This window comes from Phoca vitulina, unplaced genomic scaffold (assembly GCF_004348235.1).
Source record: "Phoca vitulina isolate PV1807 unplaced genomic scaffold, GSC_HSeal_1.0 scaffold38, whole genome shotgun sequence".
Lineage (NCBI taxonomy): Eukaryota > Metazoa > Chordata > Mammalia > Carnivora > Phocidae > Phoca > Phoca vitulina.
The window spans coordinates 8129645-8135997 of NW_022589741.1; positions in this window are offsets into that span (position 1 = coordinate 8129645).

Here is a 6353-nt window from a genome sequence, read left to right on the forward strand (position 1 = left end):
AGGTGAGTAATAAGCACCACGTCTGGCACATTTTAAGTGCTCCATAAGCACTAGCTTTTCTTATAGACATTTTTGTCATCCAATTTTTACAAAGGACTTAAAGCGTTCCCACTGTTCTCTCAAAGTTATTCATATCAAGTGAAGATCAGAGCCAAGACTGTGCCGTGCTGATAGGAAAATGAAACCCGTCAAATGAAAACATTACTACTTTATTGGCATTCCCTCGATGGCCTAGAATCCTGCACATTTGCCATACAAAATGTGAAAGAAGTTAGGGTTAAAAAGTCAAGATATTTCAAAGGCAAAAAGTTGACAGCTCGAAAGCACAAGAGCATTTCTTGTAAATGTGTAGTTTGCGTAAAAAGATGATGAATGTCCATGCTATATGGCCTTCCACCTCTCCTCGGCTGGCCTGTCAAGGTTGAGGTCATGGCTTGCGACTTATAGCTCTGCTCTGGAATTGGCTGGTCGTTCATACCCTATCATCCAGTCTTCTGCTTCCAGGAGATGGCGTCTGGGTCCAGTCCGGGTGTGAGCTCGCTATGCTTTAAGATTTTCCAGGAAAGAGAGCTCTGAGTGCCTCTGGTCATCATTTCCTTCCCATGTAGCTAATGATCATTGTCATTGGTTCTTCATATGTACATGGCCATATGCTATGCGCTTTTCATATATCATCTCAATTAATCCTCACAACAGCCCTCTGAGCTAGTGAGATTGTTGTCTCCATTTTGCAGATGTGAACACTGAGACTCAGAGGGGCTGTTCTCTGCCCAGCTATCAGGCTGCGAAGCCACAGCACAGACCACTCACCGCCTGCTGCCCGTGGGTGCTCTCTTGCCACTAAAGCCCATTTTCTCTTGCACTGTCCTCCTGGAGAGAGGGTACTTGACCCCAGCAGATGCATAATGATTGTTAAAAAGTTATTTATTGGTGCAACCACTTTGGAGAATCATTTGTCAGTATCTAAAGTTTTAAATTTGCATGCTCTGGCACCCAGCAGTTCTACTTCGTCTGCTGTAGAAAAATACTCGACAAAAGCACACAAGGAGCCATGTCCAATGACGTTGGTAAAAACATCACAATGATGGAAATTCGATAACGACTTAAACGTTCACCAACTGTGGAATGACAAGCAAACAACACAGAAACCAGACAACAAAGCTGTGTACCCATAATAGGAAATTCTAGGCAGTGGCAGACAGGAATGAATGAATCCGCTATTCTTACCTGGACAGAGGGTCAAGACATTGTGAAGTGAAGGAGTTTCCAAAATGATGGTTATGAGCACAATTCCATGTATTGACAAGTACTCAGCAATGCTGGTGATTTCTGTGCACATACTTATGTGAATGTGAGATAGGAAAAGTCCTGAAATTTTATGAGCCAAACTGAGAATAATTACCACTTGAGTGGGGGAAAGTGACAAAATGTAGGGGATGTTGATCGAATGGGATTCCAGCCTCATCTGAGCAGTTTTCATTTGTTCACAAGAATTATGTATTCGTGAGCTACTTATGTAATTATAGTAAATTGCAAATACAGTTGTTTTATTTATTTACATTAGAGGAACAGTAGCATTTGGTGTTAAAGGATGCAGTGTAGACTCAGACAGATCTTGGCCTCCATGCTGACTTGGCCACTAAATAGCTGTGTGACCTTAAATAAGTTGACTTAACCTCTCTGTGTCTCGTTAGCCTCATCTATAAAATGAAGTTGATAATAGCACTTAGCTCAGAAGATGTAGTGAGGAAAGAGCACTTTGTGCCTAGAACATACGTGATCAATCAGTATCGGCAGCTCGTGTTGTTCCTAAAGACTGTGAGGAATTGTGACTTATGCCACGGAGCTGGCAGAGATCTGTTGGGGAGTCGAGGATATCCCAACACAATTGCAGGATTTCTATCAGGGAGCTCTGGAGAGCTCATGCCGCAACCCCCCTCCCCAATACACACACACACACACACACACACACATACACACACACACGCCCCAGGAGTGAAGACACAGAAGGGCAAGTGATAGCCAATAGGGGAGTTGGATGGAGAACGGGACTGATAGCTTTCATCTGCTGAGATCAGAGGATGTTTATGGAAGCAGGTCCTGGGACCCAGGACTCATCAACAGTCCCATCCCTGGCATGGCTGAGCCCCTCAGCTCTCAGGGCAGGAGGTCCCCCCAGGGAGACCCAAATCCCTAGAATAAGTCATTTGGAGATAGAAAGGAGGAGAAATGCTTCCTGTAAGGCCACTCAGTTGACCCTGCCCAGAGGCTGGCTGAGCAGGGAAGGTGGACAGAGCAGACCAGGATAATAATGGTGGGGGCAGGGGGTGGGGTGGGGGGGGAGGTCCAATTAGGAGGATGGGAGGGACCTTTCACAGAAAGGAAGGGCTAGAGCCCCAAGCTCTGTCCAGCCCAGCCCAGCACAGACACAGACTGTTAAGGATGGAGTCCTCCGGCGAAGGGGGTTGCTACACAGCACATCTCCATCTGAATTGCAATGACTGACTTTGGGTAAAACAACTCCGTAATCTTGCCCTTAAAGTGAGGGAGGGACTCTCCTTGGCACTTAGCCAGAGTTTACAAACACAGGTCCTTAGTGTTGCTTTACAGAGCTGAATCCTGTGTGCCCTGATTAAATATTGGTAATAGTGCTACCTGCCTTATCTTGATTCGGTGGAGACCTGGTCCCCAAGGAGCTGCGCAGGGTGGAATTTACCTCCCATGCTACATACCAAGAAGGCTTTCATGAGCCACCTCTGCAAAGAAACTGCTCTAAAATACATAAAATCCAAATGCATACTCCTTGGCAAAATCAGTTTTCTGACTGTTAAACCCTAAATAAAAGTCTCCTTCAGCCATCTGGGTTTGGGAGGTGAATAGCAGGAATGTCACCTGCGGGACTTAATAAATCACTCATTAACTTTCTCCTGGCAGGTGACCTTGGTGGGGGGGCGGTGTGAAGGGCCTGGCATGCAGGATCCCTGTCCCCTGTGCCTCAGGCTGCTGACCATCCAGGCCCTCCCCACCCAGGGGCCAGGGGCCTGCTGGGTCTGAGGGAGTCTAAGAGCGCCAGACCCAAAGGAAAGGACTGGTGTGAAGTGAAGTTTTGAGGGGGCAAAGGTTATCCTTGGTCTGAGCTTGCCAAGTCAGGGCCTTCAGACTATTCTGTGCCATCCAGGACCCGGGCCTCTTTGCCGTGTCTTCCCTGGGAACATCCCAGGCCCCTGCTTAGGACCCCTGTCTCTCCCCTACCCAGCCCGCTGAAGGGGCAAGATTAGAATACGATGATTCCCCCAGGAGATGAGGAGGGGGTGATCCCACACCCTAGGTCTCCTTGTTGACAGAAATCATTAGGCTCTCCCTCACAAGGAGGCTTCTGATGGCAGAGCTCCCTACAGATAAGGAGGGTGGGCTCTTGTAACTCCCCCAAGCAGGGGCTCTGCTCTGCAGGGGTGAGCCGGAGGGTTCTCTCTCCCCCTCAAGCACCCCCACGCCCCAGCCCAGAAGTGAATCTGATCAGAAGCACAAATGCACAGGGCTGAGTTTTCAGTTCGCTCAGCATCCTGAGACTCTTCTGGTAGGAGCTCTGATTCACTGCCGTCCCACACTCCATTCCACCCTCCACAGGCAGCAGGTCGCCTAAGGACGGAGTTCAGAGTTCAGCGAGAGAGAGGGGACGCATGTCTCTAGAACACTGAAGATGGTCTTCTGTTCAGAGGAGAATGTTTGGGCGATCCCATGGGCCATAGAGAGGGATCTCTGAGAGATCAGGTTTCCTTTCTCATTCTTCCTCAGTGCCACCAATCACTCAAGACACCAGGCCCTAGGCTAAGTGCTGTGCATTATATTATCTCATCTAATCTTCACGGCAATCCTTTGAGAACCCATTTTATAGATGGAGAAGCTAGGGCAGAGAGGCACCAAGCAACTTGCCCTTGGTCACATGGCTACTAAGTGATAGAATCAGGATTTGAAACTAGATCCATCCGACCTCATAGCCATGCCTTCAGCCAGCCACAGACTCCAGAGCAGGACTGCGGCGGTCACTGTCATATGAAATGAGTTAATACCCGTGAAGTACTTAGAGCAGAGCCTAGAACATAGTAAGCACTGTGTGAGTGTTTATTAATGAACAACAAGCCTTGTGGGACCAGGGGAGAAGATGACCTTGAGCATCTGTGTGGCCAGGATGAAGCCCACAAATGGAGGAGTCATGGGGCTAGACCGAAGAACCTCCCAGCTCTCTCTGCCCCAAACTCCTGACCAACCCCTAACCCCACGTGGTGAGGAGGAGGTGAGAGTCGCCACCAGCACCATTCCCACCCCGGACATAGGAAGTTCCATCTGTACTTTACCGTCCCCGGGGCTGGAAAGGGCGAGAACGATCTCCTACAAGGGCTCTCAGCAGTGGTCCAATCAGCCCCCTAAGTTAATACAGCTGGAGATCGTTTGCATTGGGATTGCAGCACACCGCATCACCCAGGAGGTAAGTCTGCATTATGCAAATGACTTGTGCCAGGATTCTCCAGAAATGACCCAGCCACAGGGGACTTGCCTAACTGCTTAACCCTTTCCATCCAGCTCCAGGTTGAAAACAGACACCACTGATCAATGCAGAGTTTCCCAGGACTTGACAAGCTGATAAGCAGAGGGGGAACCACTCAGGACGGGTGCGACCGGCACACAACTCATCCAGTGGGTTTGCGGGTTTGCCCTGCTGCCGCTTTGAAGCCCAAACTCTGCCTTCCCGTACCTCTTGAAGGGGAATGCTTTTCCTCCAGGGGATCCTTGGGGCTCACCGAAGGTGGGAGGATTCCTACAATGGGCCCTTGGGGCTCAGAGTCATTTACTCTGACTGACGAGGTGGTGGGGGGTTCTCAGAGAAGGGGGTATTTGAACTGGGCATTGGAGGCGAGTTAAGAGGAGAGAAAGGGCATGTCAAGGACACAGAAGCAGAAAGGTCTACAGTTTATTTTAAAATAGCAAATGATCAAAGTGAAGTGGACTGGGAGGCAAACAAAGGCAAAGTGCATTTTTTGTTACAGAAATCACTGTAAAGCTAGGAATATTTAATAAAATCACAAGCTTATGTCTATGAGTTATAAAATTTACCACTTGCCCCAAAAGACAAACAACAACCAAACAATTGTCCAAATTTCCTAGACAGACTTCCTTCGGGCAGGCATGTGGGCATTGGAGATTTCAAAGCAAAAAGTGAGGTTGGCACAAATTCAAGCTCGTAATTGGTATTTGCATAGCTGAGCTCCTGAGTCCAGCTGGAGCAGACAAGCCCCAGGAGGACCAACAGCTTGGCCACCTGTGGCTTAGACTGCCAGGTGAGAAGCAAGGAAAGGCTCCTTCAGAGAAGGTCAGTCTCCCCCATGTGAGTGGCAGCTTGAGACCTCAGCTTTTCTTATGGCTTCCGTAAGAAGGAGTCATGGAATCTTAGGGCAGGTGGCCGAGCAGAGAGCATCTGATCCATCCCTCTATCTCCAGGCCAAACTGTACTACATACAACAAAATGGAAACACATAGCTGATGCTCCTCAAATGCATCATGTGACAGCGATGCTCACAAGCCCACCCCCCTCTGAGGCTCAGAGATCTTAATGATTCCATTCACCCTATGGTAACAACGTCTCACAGCCTTTATAACCAAAAGCTTTTTCTTTAGAGTCAACCTGGAGCCTTGGAGAGGTACCGTGAGCATCCACATCTTTAGATGTTAGAAAATGGACGACTTTCTCCATATAGGCTTCCTGCATTTGCCCTCACCTATCGCTTGGCGTGCCACACTGGATTCCTCCAATCCTCCTTCCACTTCATCTATGAAGAAAAGCATATCATAGTGGTCAAGAGCCAGGCATTGGAGCAAGACAGGAGCCAGGCTGTGTTTCTACTCACTAAACACTGTGCTCTTGGGAAAGTCACTTAATTCCTGTGGACTCAGTTTCATTTCGGTAAAATGCAGAAAACAGCATCATTTTCCCATAAGATTGCTATGGAGATCAAAGGAGAACGTAGAAGCTGAATCCGTTCATAAATAATGCAGTATAAAAATAAAATATTATAGTATTATTTCTACTTACAAAGGAACCGCAATACTGAGCAAACAGTAAGCACAAGGAGGCTGAAGTGGCTATATTAACATCAAATAAAGCAGACTTCAAAACAAACAGTATGACCAGAGACAAAGAGGGATATTTTATAATGATAAAAGAATCTATTTATAAAGAAGGCATGACAACCATAAATGTGTACATGCCTAATAACAGAAATTCAAAATACACAAAGCAAAAGCCAACAGGACTAAATAGAGAAATAAACTCACAGTCATAGAGATTTCAACACCCC